The sequence below is a fragment of the Stegodyphus dumicola genome, chromosome 1 (assembly GCF_044657685.1).
Source record: "Stegodyphus dumicola isolate Sdum_Otavi_A_Nest chromosome 1, ASM4465768v1".
NCBI classification, from domain to species: domain Eukaryota; kingdom Metazoa; phylum Arthropoda; class Arachnida; order Araneae; family Eresidae; genus Stegodyphus; species Stegodyphus dumicola.
This window is the reverse complement of record NC_140768.1, coordinates 193,602,606-193,616,723: the sequence shown is the minus strand read 5'-3', so window position 1 is coordinate 193,616,723 and position 14,118 is coordinate 193,602,606. Positions and strand designations below refer to the sequence as shown.

General features: G+C 33.6%; 1 protein-coding gene and 1 long non-coding RNA gene across 10 annotated transcripts in view; one reads left to right on the top strand and one right to left on the bottom strand.

Moving 5' to 3' along the window:
- LOC118199605 (carbohydrate sulfotransferase 1-like) overlaps positions 1–14,118 on the top strand; it is a 190,080-nt gene that overhangs the window by 110,104 nt on the left and 65,858 nt on the right. The window lies entirely within an intron of this gene.
- On the bottom strand, positions 1,067–12,970 carry LOC118198974 (uncharacterized). Its single transcript, XR_015043146.1, has 3 exons — positions 11,823–12,970; positions 11,457–11,710; positions 1,067–1,247 (listed from the first exon to the last, which is right to left on the bottom strand). It is a non-coding gene; the product is annotated as an uncharacterized LOC118198974 (long non-coding RNA).

Genomic DNA, 14,118 nt, shown 5'->3' with positions numbered 1-14,118 from the left:
ACAAATTTAAAACAGTATTAGTATTTATATTGTTTCCTTCTTTTTTCAAAGTTTCAACTATAGACTGCTTAGTTAGTAAAACTGTTTCATTTTGGAGTTCATTTACTTCATTTATTAATTCCAAGGTGGTTAACTGAGGTAACAAAAATTTTTCCTGCATTTTCAAAATAAACAATGCAATATTTCTATTGTAGTCACCTATTTGTATGAAATTTTCATTACATATTTCAATACTATTAGGGATGTTAGTATACTGCAACTCTGATATACTTGTATTTTTAAACTGCATAAAGAACTCAGGCTTAAAATCATTTAATGCATAATTAATGGTACCTTGACAAATGCGATTTAAAAGATGAAAAATTTTTGAATGTTCGCCAACAATTATTTAAGGGACATGAAATAATATGATGTTTTTTAAAATGTAAAATAAATTTACATTTAAAACATGACTGGAATCCACAAACTTTACATGTTAATTTGGTGTCTAGACTTTTAATTTTAAACTCTTTGTGTTGATATAAGTGCTTTTTAAATGCTGAAATGTTTGAAGTGCTGCAGGACAGTTGTTCAAGCCACAAAAATATCGAAAATTTGGGTCATGTCTATGAAAGGTTCTAACATGTGATAAGTACAAATGAACATTATAGAAATTTTTATCACAATGGGCACAACGAAACATACTGGAAATATAAAATTTACAAAGATTAGAAAATAAACTAAAATTTACAAAGATTAGAAAATAAACTATCACAAGTAGCATTTAATATATTTCAGATTTCAGGTTTGTAATGCAAAATATATATATATATATATTTCTATAATTGCATGTATATTAAAATACAGATGAACGGCATTCTGAGGAAAAAAAAAAACTTGACAAAAGTAAGCTTGAAATTAAAATTTTTTAATTTTACACAAAAATCTATAAAAACATAAAAGCAAAACATTCTACTTTAATGACATCGTATGATAAAGATTTATAACTTTACTAAGTATTGTAGCACTGATTTAAAAAAAAAAATAATGCTTTAAAAATTTTAGAGTACAACATATTTCTTTCGGATAGCTTATGTTCATAGTGTAATAAAAGCATAATAATAATGCAACATCTGAAGTAAAATCTTTATTAAACTTAAAATTTCATTTTCTGCAACTATGCAGAAATGGGATGAAGAAGCAATGTGTCCAATTGTAAAAATTTTAGGTGAAACTGACTGCAGCGTTTCTTCAACATCAGCTGGAACCTAAAAAAAAAAAAAAAAAAAAAAAAAAAAAGGAAAAATTCAGTAACATTTATAAAACTGGACTTTTTTAATAATAAAATATTTTATTGCCAGAATAGTCATAATGTTCATAATGATGGAGTGCCTCTGCAAATAACAAATCTTGTCTAGCACCTTCTGTGATCGATACGTGAAATGTCCACGCCCTGAATTGCTCCAACATGCATGAATAAACACTAAAGCCTCTACATCTTATCCTTATGACTTGATTATGGCTACTTATTTTAAATCACAAGTATGCAGACGTCAGCCGACATAATTGGCCATGCTGAAAGAATTTGTCATCATGCGACATGGAATTATAACTGAACTTTCTTCGATGAAGGCTCTCTACTGGTATGATAACCACCATGCTAAGTATATGTAATTTTGGCATCAGTATGAACTGTGCTGCATCACTGTATGAATTTTTGACACAATCACTAGCTATCCGTGAAATATATAACTGTTCTATAAAAGCACATATTGTTGCCAAAGAATGTTATTACCAGTATGGCATAGAATTTCTTAAAATTCAACTTTTGCAGAAGTTTGGTGCAAAATCTAATTTGACATTTTTAAGAAACAAAACAGTCGAAAACTTTGAAATTTGAAAAATTTGTACGTTTTTGCACCAAAACCCTTACGTTTATGGCAGGTTTCCCATTATGCCACAGCATCACTTCAAAAGATCTTTAAATTTATAATGCATGATTCATATTATATGATTCTGGAGTAAAATATATCAAATTTTATGCTTTTTGGCTAATTTCATTCTGTAATTTTCTTGCACTTTCACACAAAAAAAATCCTCAGTTAAAGGCTATAATTTATCAAAACACTTTTAACCTGGGAGCGCGCGTCCTCTTTTGAGTTACACGACCACGCGCCCTGGGTCCAAAAGACCCGGCTCCTGTTTTTTGAAGAAAAAACCGTTACTCTTCAGGTAAAAGTGTTACATTTATGCCAAATTTTATTATCAAACTTAGAAAATATGCAAAACATAAAAATTAAAATTTTAATTTCAATTTTTATAATATTCTTTATGAAATAAAATTTTTTAAAGGAATAGAAAAACGTATTATATTAATATAGAGTTTATTAGGAATTCATTATATTATTCAGGTTATTCACGAATTATTATTCAGGTTTTTCAGGAATATACTGCTTGAAAGAACATCTTCCTCCAAAGGCTTTAAGTTTTTCATTAATTGTTTTGAACTCACTAACAGTGTAATATTTCTGGCAATTATTCACAAAATCTTAAAAAAACTCTATAAGTGCAAGTTTATCTGATTCGTTCTTGACGACGCGAGTTCCTATGTCATCAAAACGCCAACATCTATTAAAAGGAAAAGAAAAAAAAAAAAAAAAAAGAAAGAAAACATTTGTAGGACATACTTTTGTAGAAAATGTCCAAGCCGGTTCCGACTATTGCCAGCAGATCCCGCACAATTTACATGAGATGACTTATGTCACAAAAATATAAAAGACCTATAAAAGTGCGAATTTCAGTTAGAGTTGTGTTATGAACATCTCTCTCCCTCTATGAAAGCTGTCAGAAATAGATGCAATATAAATATTTGTATAACTGACGACTTTCAGTAGCATTAGTTCCTCTGTCAAAATTACCACGATTCATTTGGAGTCTACACATATTTTGCCTTACCGATGTTTCCAGGTAATTTAGTAATAATATTATGAGCAGAAGTTTTAACATCAGCTTTAAACTTTCTTTTTACCATTGGGTTTTTGTCTTTTCCACTAAAGCAATAAATGTCATTCTCATTTTCAGAATGCATCTCGATTTCCGAATCAGTGTCATGAGAACTAAAAAATTCATTATAACTTTCATCATCAGTTTCTTCAACAGTTGATACATCAAATAATATTTTCAAACGTAACATTTCTTCCTTATAGGATAAATTACGCGACATGTTTGCAGTTTTCTGTGCTATCACAAATGAACTACCTTGTTGTATCTCCCAATACAATTCTAAAAGGCTAAAAAAAGATCTCTCACCTTTTCTTTCTCCCGTGAGCCGAGCTTGTTCCATTCTAAATTCTTATTCGAAGCTTTTGCATAAAGACTGACATTTCTGTATAATATAAACAGATTATATTTAGATACATTTATACATTTTATATACAATTATTAGGTTACATGAAAATTACGCGCTCTCCCACCATTGAGATCCGACGATGCGGAGGAACTCAAAACACACAGGTCCAGTCGATGAGGCGGCCGAACAACTCGTCCAACTCTGGTCATCACTCGAGGACTTGAGGCAGGTTCTGAAATACTAGCAGCCTGACCAGTTGCATGGTCGTTTCTATCTCGAGATGCTCTGTCGGGGAACGGGTAATGCCGGGGCACTGGATGAAGCAGAGTTCCATTTCTTGTCTTGACCCTCGCTAGTCTAACTATCGCTCTTTACTGGGGAAAAGCTCGACTATCTTGGCTAAAGGCCAATGTATGCGTCGTCTCTGGCTGTCTTCCAACATAACGACATCGTCTACTTGCAACTGTTGAAATTTTCCCTTCTTTATTGCCTGTTGTCTCAACTGACCAACATATTCATTACGAAATATGTTTCGTAGATCATGTCTCATTCTCTGTCGGTATTTGGCTCGATGGTTTAGTTCTTTGGAATCTACGTAGTCCATATCAGGAACTCCTGATGACAGCAATTCTTGAAGGAACATCATAGGGGTCAATGGTGGTGGATCTTGATTATCCTCTGATACGTATGTGATAGGTCGCGAATTAATCACTTGTTCACAGTCACATGATATAGTATATAATTCTTCATAATTTAAGGACGTTCGACCTAAGACTCTTCTTAAATTTTCTTTCAACATTCACACAAACCTCTCCCACCAACCTCCCCACCAGGCGGCGGTCGGAGGGTTGAACTTCCATCGTATCCTTTGGATAGAAGCAGTTGAACATATGGCGTTCTAATTAACTTTCTTAAGAACACTGTTAGTTCCTATAAAATTAGTTCTGTTGTCGGAATATATTACATAAGGTCTACCTCTTCTGGCAATGAATCTACGTAAAGATTAGATGAAAGTTTCCGTAGATAGAGAAGTAACTAGTTCGAGGTGAATGGCTCTATAAATGGCACACGTATACAAGACTATCCACGCTTTAGACCTCTCACGGAGATAGAGAGGACCCGCTAGATCTACACCGACGACTTCAAAAGTCGCCCCTTCTTTGACTCGGTCTTCGCGTGGAAATCCTGGCTCGACTTCCACTCTTTGTGCAACAAATTTTTTACATCTTACACATTTTCTGATAATATTTCGAATACTTTTCCTGGATTTTAATATACAAAAGTTTTCTCTAAGATTTGTCATTAAAGTGCTGACCTAGCATGTTGGAGTTCTAGATGTTTCTCGTAAATTAGTCTCTCAACAAGAAGGTGTTTTGAAGGTAAAATGATAGGATATCGGAAGTTTTCATTATCTTGACGCTGTAGGACGTTTGTTTTGGCTCTTAAAATTCCATTTCGGTCTATGATTGGTCTCAGCGCACGAATAGCGGGATCTTTTATGCCTGTAAATTATTCTTTCTGTACCAATCTACAAAGTACCTTTTCAGCATTCTTTACTCCAATTCATCAACTGAGACTTCAGGAGTTAGGTTTTTATCTTCGTTTTTTAAATTATGATAAAACCTGAAAATCCAAGCGATCATTCTCACGGTTTTTCTATATGAAGAGAAGTATTTGTAGTACCAGTCCAAATTGTCTTCATGATCTAGAAGAGACAGAATCGCTTTCCTTTTTTTCTTTGTTTATAAGTTCTTCATCAGGCTTTTCTTCTACATAGAGCCACTCGTCTTCTGGTAGGTAAAGCCGCGATGGACCCTCCCACCATGCCGATTTCTGTAATTGCTCAATAGTACATCCTCTCGATGGGAGATTCGCTGGATTTAAACTTCCAGGTACATGCCTCCAATCAGATATTCTGGTAAGCGATCTTATTTCTTGTACTCGATTGTGAACAAACGTACCCCATGCTTGATCTCTTCTTATCCACCCCAAAGCTGTAGAAGAATCACTCCAGAACATTGTTTTACAATTCTTAAGTTTCAAATCTGATAGAATTGTTTTGGCAAGTCTGGCACCTATCAGACAGGAGAGAAGTTCAAGACGTGGAATCGTAAGTTCCTTAATTGGGGCTATTCGACTTCTTGCGCTTACTAACTGAGCCTTTACACCTTCGATGGTTTCAGCTCTTAAAAATGCACATGTGGCATAGGCTCTTTTACTAGCATCCGAAAAAACGTGGAGCACTACGGTATCTTCGTTTTCGTAATCAATATTTAACCAACGAGGACTTTCAATCTGAGATAGCAGAGGCAATTGGTTCAACCAAGTCCCAAACTGCTCACTTAGGGGAAGAGGAAGATCTTTATCCGACTTAATCTTCTGGTTCCAGGTTTCTTGCAAAATTAGTTTAGGAATTACAGTTATCGGTGCAGTAAAGCCAAAGGAATAAAAATTTTTCTGAGTAATTGACAAAACTTTTCTTTTGGTAATAGGTTCCCTCAAGCTAAACGTTTCTTCGATCTTGCAACTCAAACTATCTTTTTCTAAATCCCATACTAATCCTAATACTGGGACAACTTTCGTCTTGTTCTCTATCTCATCGATCATGTCAATGCGAAAATTTGATCGCCAACATCTTAAATTGAAATGCCCCGAAGCCAAAATCAATATCGCTTCTTGAACGAAATTTTCGGCTTCATCTACGTGATTTAAGCTAATTAACGAATTATCGAGGTAAAATGAATCCTTCAAAATATTAGAAGTTTCTACAAACTTTTCTGGAACTGTAGTCAAAAGATGACTAAGTGTAGCAGCTAGCAGAAACGGACTTGATGTGAGTCCAAAAACAACTCGGTTATGTCTGTAAATTTTAAACTTATGTTGATTATCGAACCATAGAAACCTTAAAAAATCTCTATCCTTTTCTACTATTTTGATTTGACAAAAGGCCTTTCCGATGTCACATGACACTCCTATGCGATATTTTCGAAAACGATTCAATATACGTGGAATAATTTCTAGTAAATTTGGTCCTTTACTCAAACAATCATTGAGAGAGGGTGAATTCTTAGAACGTGCAGATGCATTGAAAACAGGCCGTATCTTTGTAGTTTCACTGGACTCCTTTATTACAGGGTCTGTATGACAAGTAGTGCACTCCTTCCTCTTTTTCCTCAGTTACTACCTCAATAATGTTCTTCGCTTCCCACTCATCAAATATTTCTTCGTAATCTTTTCTTCTGCGTGTGTTAATTAGTTTACTTTCGATTTTGAAGAGGTGTCTTTCTGCCATAGTACGGTTACTGAATAAGACGGATGTATCTAAAATAAAGAGTAAGGTTACTTCATATCTCCCTGAGCTATCTCGTTTTACACTTTTTAAGAAATGTTTTCGCGTTTCTTCCTCCAAGACGCTTTTCGTTTTGTTTTCCTCACTTGAAATCCGCAAGGTGTCTAAACGCCAAAGATTGGACAAATTTGTATCGGAAACATGTAAGGACAAAGAAAGAACGGACAGGGAACTCGACGTATTCGCATTCTCTTTTATGTTCAATTCTTTCAGTGAACAATTGTGTTGCTGTGTCCGCTCATAACAGCATATGAATCTCTTCCGGGTTTTTTTTAAACAGACAAAAATTTCCATTCTCATGATTGTCGTTGATAAGGATTCCCCTTTTTTCCATTACTTTAATCAACTTTTCGTCTTTGATCTTAGGTAGTGACAACAAATTTTCCTCTGGTCTAGTGCTTCGATTTTACACCTGTACTTTCCATCTAAACTAGTTAAATCTATTTGATAACGATTATGATCTTCCGAAACTTCTACACCCCCAAATAACCCATGTTTAATTCTTTCAGTTCCTATCTTTTCTAATTTCAATGTTTTTGCAGCATATTGACTTATGTACGTGTTCTGACTTCCGGTGTATATTAACAGTCTTAAATAACCCTTAAATACCCCTACGACCAAAGTTTGTAAATAAACTTCAGAATGGTTGCTTTGATTCGAAAGTACTTTATTTTCAACTTCCTGGACAGTTTTGATCGTTCCCTTTTTACTCTCGGAATTAATTCTGTTACACTTAATCGTAGAATGTTTAGAATGACAATGGGAGCAAAAAATCTTAGAATCACAAAATTTGCTGATGTGACTCTTATTTTCTAAACACCTAAAACAAGTGCCATTTTTGCGTAGTATTTCAACCTTTTCGCCATTCATTAGTTTGTGGGCAATAGGACATTTATGGCTTGAATGGGAAAAATCTCCGCAAAAAACGCATGCCTTAATCAATTTTTCTTTAATACCCGTGGACAGTAAATCAGAAGCAGAAGAAGCTTTCGTTTCTAATTTATTGCTCTTTCCATCGCTGAAATGACGAGTGGTTATTTTCTGGACTGCATACGCAGACTGACGGCGCCCACTATTCGCTGTAGAATGCTCTGAATTCTTATTTATGACTTTCGCCCTTTCGCGTGAATCTAAACATTGAGCTTTAATCAAGCACAGGCTTTTAATATTACAATACGCACTTCCATTACCCATTCTGTTAATCTCAAGCAAAATATCTTCGGGAAGTGATTTCAGAATTATTGGACATAACACACTTGATAAATTCTCGAGAGACTGATCCAAATTTTCTAAACATCTTAATTCGATAGAAATATTATCATAAAACTTTCTAAAGGCGCTACATCATTCGAGACTTTCAACGGCTTAGTGTTCAAAATGTTATTTATATGAGTGTAAATGAGCACATCTGTTTTCGCAAATATTTCTTTTAGAAGATCAATTGCGGAATCGTAATTAGCAGCAGTAATCGGTAATCCTTCGACTGTATTTAAAGCAGAACCACCTAAATGAGCTTTCAAATAATTAAATTTGTCTATTTTATCTAATGAATCATTTTTATGGATGGCCGACTCGAAACTGTTCCAAAAGGTTAGCCAGTTGTTTATATCTCCGTAGAATTTCGTTAAAGTTAACTTAGGTATTAATTCGAAGAGACTCGTTATGTTTTGTTTTGACTGTCAGTACTGAACTGGTTATTTACTACCGTTTCAGTAGATTTGCGTTTTAATTCGTCGATTCTTTTGGAGGTACGGAAACTGCATTTAACGACCTTTTGACGATATTCTTCAGATTTTTGGAATTCAACATCAAATTCTTCGACTTTAAAAAGAGGTTCTAATTCTGTATCGACACTTTTAAGCGATTCGAAATTATACTTTAATATTTCTAAATTTTCTTCCAAATCATGAATTTTCGGATCAATTTCCGAAAGCTGCGATTCCAAATCTTTAAGCGATTTCGTTACTGATGTTCGGAGATCTGCGCGCTCTTTTTTAACTTATTTAAGATCTCTTCAGACATGTTCTTAACAGGCCGGGATGCCAAAAAATGTATCTCTCAATAGAATTCTAAAAGGTAAAAAAAGATCTCTTACCTTTTCTTTCACCCGGGAGCCGAGCTTGTTCCAATCTAAATTCTTATTTGAAGCTTTTGCATAAAGAGTGACACTTCTGTATAATATAAACAGATTATATTTAGATACATTTATATATTTTATATACAATTATTAGGTTACGTGAAAATTACGTGCTCTCCTTTTAACAGTCATTCAAGTTCGGGTTCAGAATTCTTACTACGTTCTTCCGTAGGATTATTCTCGAGTTTAGATGCAATGGTGCTGATAGTCCGGAGTTTAGATGTGGTGGCTCTGATAGTCCAGAGTTTAGATGTAAAAACCTTACAGCAATGCGAATAGGCGCGCTGGTTCTGAAAGACCCGATCCGATTAAAACAAAACTTCTAATAAAATTTCCGGCAAAAAACTTCGGAAACATAAAGAGGATGGCTTTGGAGGAGACTACACTGAATCACAGCCACTTGGGGAAAATAGGGACGTCTATAGAAAGATTTCTTTAATCGGGCGGATCCATTGGGCTCAGCGCACGCGCTCGCGGGTTAAATAGAATGAAAATGAATGCACATACTATGGCATGGATAAAGTTAATAACGTATCGTACTGATGTAAAATAAAAAATACGAACTGATGAAATATTTTTGAATCTTCATATAAAGTTCTGCAAATGTCCATAAAAAATTTAATGAAAAATTATGCAGAAAATCACTAGGTCCAGGGAATAAAATCTGCATAATACAGTACAAAGTCCGTAATCTGGACTTGTCGGGACTTCGGCGATTCCGGATTAGGGCTTCTTCCTCATTATAGACCATCAATTTAAATCTGGTAAGATGGCATGCAGAAATTATACAATTAAAAATATGGAACCGTAATTTATGAAATAAAGAGCAATTATGATCTAAAGGGTATCAAATTTTACAAAAAAAAAAAACCTTAATATTTATTTGTTTACTTTATTAAACATTTCTCACAATGTAAGTTGTTTAAGTTGCTTCGTTTTTTGTGCTAATACCTTCTCTTTAATTCTATAGAAAGATATAATTTCTTGTTCAATTACAAAGTTCCACTGTTCAAGTCCTGTAATTGCTGTGTCGAGGATACAGACTTACTTATCAATCGAAATTTTTTTGTTTTCAATAATCTCTCTGTCACTTTCTTCACTATTAGAAGCGGTATTTTTTGGATCTAGAACCATATTACAGATTTCGCTGTCCTTAATTGATAGATGATTGGGGCATTATCGTCGCAATGAAAAACTTCTATTATATTCCAGTTAGAAGATTAGGGAACAGCGCAGTCTGCAACATTAACTGAAATGCCTTAGAATTAGTAAAGATAATTTTAGCCTAGCTTATACCGTCCGTTATACATTATTGGCTGTTGTTCTGCTAAATTTTGTCTTGCTCCTATTGCATACTGAATTAAGCCTAAATTGTATTAGTTTAGTACTATATATACGTTTATTTCTTGCACATGCTTAAAACTAATCTTCTAAGTCCTGAATAAATAAACTCCCATATGTACTTAAGGCTTTATCTAGGGCCGACGCTAGATACCACCTGGTGCAGTCTCTCTTAAATTCTGCTACAAAGCGCCTTCCTAAGTTCTAAATTTTCGCCGCGCCTAAACTTTGGATCTCAGTGCTTTCCTTAAATTATAAAAAAACTTCTCGTCCCTTAATTTTGCCGCTCGTTGCTTCCCCAAATTCCAAAAATTTTGTCTTCCCTAAATTCTGCCGTCTGGTGCGGCCAAATTCTGCCGCCGCTTCTGGGTTAATGGTGAATAGCAAATCACTTATTCTGAATTAAAATGGCACTAAATGTAATCTTTTGGCCTATGAGTTTCATTAACAAAATCTATTTTTAGCATATGAAAAGAAATTTTTGTTGAATTTTTCCTCGTCAACATTTCCTACAGCATTAAAAAATCTGTAATCATCGCCAAGCGTAATGTTAGCATAAAAGGTTGCCATACTCTTGTTATTCAATTACTAACATAAAAAACGTTTAGACATCACAGCATGAGTTATTATTGAAACTGTCATGTATTGATAAACATGCGGTAATGAAAGCAAAATATAATAAATAATGACTCGCCAGGTCGGCCTCAGGGAAATAAAATAGGTGAATGTTTCGGTTTGAGATGTATGCCACGCAGCTCCAGAGCCAAATTATTAATCTCACAAATTTATGCTTACACGATTGTTTTTCATAAGGTATTTTATTTAGTGCCTAAGTGAAATTAAGAATCGAAATTTTTAAGTGAAAATCTCCACATGTTTTATTATGGAAGGAAAAAAAATCAAATGCTCATGCGTAAAGCATACCCCCCAAAAAATAAGTTTGTGGCTTTGAGGTCCGGATTATAGATCATTCCAGATTATGGACGTCCGGATTACGGACTTTGTACTGTATAAGTTACATTAACTCAATAAATTTCATTTACTGCTCAAAACATTCTCTTTAGTAAATACTAAAATTTAACAAGGATACTCTGTAGTCTACTAGGAAACCAAGAGATCAACTGAAAAACTGAAATTGCTGGGTAAAATCTGGAGAGTTAATAGTTATGAAAATATCTATGATATTTATCTTCTATAAGAACCTTGATGAAAAAGTGGTTTTGGTACAAAAATTATTAAAAAAAAATCTTAGTATTTCAAAAAGAGAAAATGATATAAAACAATATCAAAAACTTACTTACTTCTTCAACAAAATACTCCAGGGGTTCTTTTAAGAGGCATGGCAATATATAGAGACCTAAGTTTGTTTATATATCCAGATCAGTTTCATCAACAGACTGAAGAGCTGCCTCATTGTCACTCTTTATTTTCTTCAACAAACCAGACCGGTTTTCCATAAATAATAGTCCAAGTAACTTAGTACAGCGTTTTTAAAAAACGTATCTCTCACATTCACAGAGATCAAACGTTCAAATTCGTCAAATATATCCTCAAGCTGAAAAAAGAATTGGATATTGTTAAGTCTTTAATGCTGATATTATTATTTACTGAACTCCTTCGAAATAAGTATGTTAATAACATTAATAACTTTAATAACTTTAATTTACTTCGATCTTGAAAAGATGGACTCTTTTTACTTTCTTCTACCATAATTTGTCGATGCCTGGCTTGGGAAGTTTCATCTTCACCTTCAATATGATCAGGTGCCCAATTTACTTCACCTCTTTGTGGATTCAATTTAATTCTTTTGGGGACAGCACTAGATACAGATTTTCTTTTCATCCTATTTAATTCTACCTCTAATGATGGATCATTTAGTCTCATTTTCTTTAATTTATTATGTAATTTTATTTCCCATCCACCAACTGCTGAACCTATATGACTTTTAAGGTATGGAAATTTAGAAATAAAAGCTTCACAAATTTGTACCCTTTTTGCTTTGTTGGGATGCCGCTTGAAGTCATAAGCATAATTAGCCAAGTGACTTACAAGTTCAGAAGATTGACTTCAATTTAAATTTTTTTCTGCTTCTAAAGTACGTAACAGTTCCAAAAAATTCTGGACAGGTATTGTGATATACATTGGCCACTGAGATTTCAAATTTAAGTTAACTTTAGTTTTTGAATCTTCAGTTACGGAGTCGCTATACTCGGATACTATTAAAATATCAGAAACATTCACTGCTTCTAAAACAACATCCTGTTCCAAGTCAATCACCTTAATTTTATTCTTTTCCTCAAGTAAAGAAATATCTTCAAAATTAACATATTCTCCAAAATCATCATCATATTTTTGTAGGGAAAAAAAATCCCGTTTTATGTTAAATGTTGACTCGATCTTCAACTTCTCTTATTTTTGATGATGATTTATATTGTATCAGGATTTTCATCTAGAGAAAAATGAAACCATAAATTCAGTTAGCATTTTAATTTTCATATGAAGATTATTGTACAATCTTTAGATGAATAATGAACAATTAGCATATTTCCAATGTTTTTAAACACTAGCAGTGCAATAAATATTGTCTAAATATTGATAATGAAAATTTTTTTTATTGTACAGATTATTTTGTTGGTTTTTTTTTCATCCCTTCAGTGCATATGTCAAGATTTAAATTTAAAAAAAAAAATATTATTTTACAAGTTTATCAGGTTCTATGTTCCGCCTTACTTGCTTGGGGAACATTGAAGAACCTGACTCGGAACAGGGAGCTTACTAAAGCTGTGTTCAATAAATGTGGGAAGTAGACAAGATACACAGGAAGGGTATACGAAACCCTTTATTTTTCACTCTTTACAATAATTTCCGTACTTCGGAATACAGAGACCAACTACTTGTGGTCTGAACGTAAGAATATAAAAATATTAACTAAACTCTAACTTAACTTTGGAATAATAAACAAGGGCCTGTGTGGAAGATTGGCCGGATATTAACAGGAAGCCGTATGTAGTACAGAGAACTGTTAACACTACAATACGTTTAAAATTATTAAGAGGATTAAACCTCTGGCCTGGAAGGCAACCAGCAACCGAGTAAAAAACTGCTAAGGCAAGCGGCTTGCTTCGACTAACTCCTTCCTCTCTCTTGCTTGGCAAAAAGCCACAACTTAAGTACTTGGCGTTCGCCAAACAAATTTGAATAAATAAGTTAAAGCTTTTAATTCTGGCCGGAAGTAGAAAATAAGAAGTGATAGTAAAGATTTAAAATAAAAATAAACGATAGTAAAACTTAAGATCCTTACAAGTTAAGTTTTCCCACTTTTCTGCTTAGATCTAAAATGTGTGTACACACATATATATAATTTCCAAGTTTTCTGACTTTACAAAAATTATTTACTATACATATTATGAGATGGGACAGAAATTTTTTTTTTAGTCACAGTGCTAGACAAAATTTGTTCCATTTTCCAGACACAATATGTATCCTCAATTAACCGAATTATACTGTACATATTGTGGTAAAAGTCCCACAAACTAAATCTAACAAGGATTAAGAAAATCACTTGAACACAACACTCATAAGCCTGGACATAAATAAAGAAACTACTCACGAACTTAAAGTTTAGCTTACAATATAGTACAGCCATTAACCTTCAAGCAAGTCTACTAATGACTAGCAACAAAAAGAAACTTGAGTGGAAATCAGTAGTGGATATCAGATTTTCTTCATCACTTCATTGAGATGAGGAATGGGATACACCGAAATTTTTACGAAATTAATCAACAAAATCACAAAGGAAAAGAGAAAAATTGCTAAATTAGAATATCGTAACAAATCTTTGAAAAGAACAGGAAAACATTCAGACATGCATACACATTCATTTGTACCGCATAACAATGCAGTAAATAAATTGTAGTTTGCACCGCATAGGTGATGTTAGAAATCATTAATGTACCTACTGAT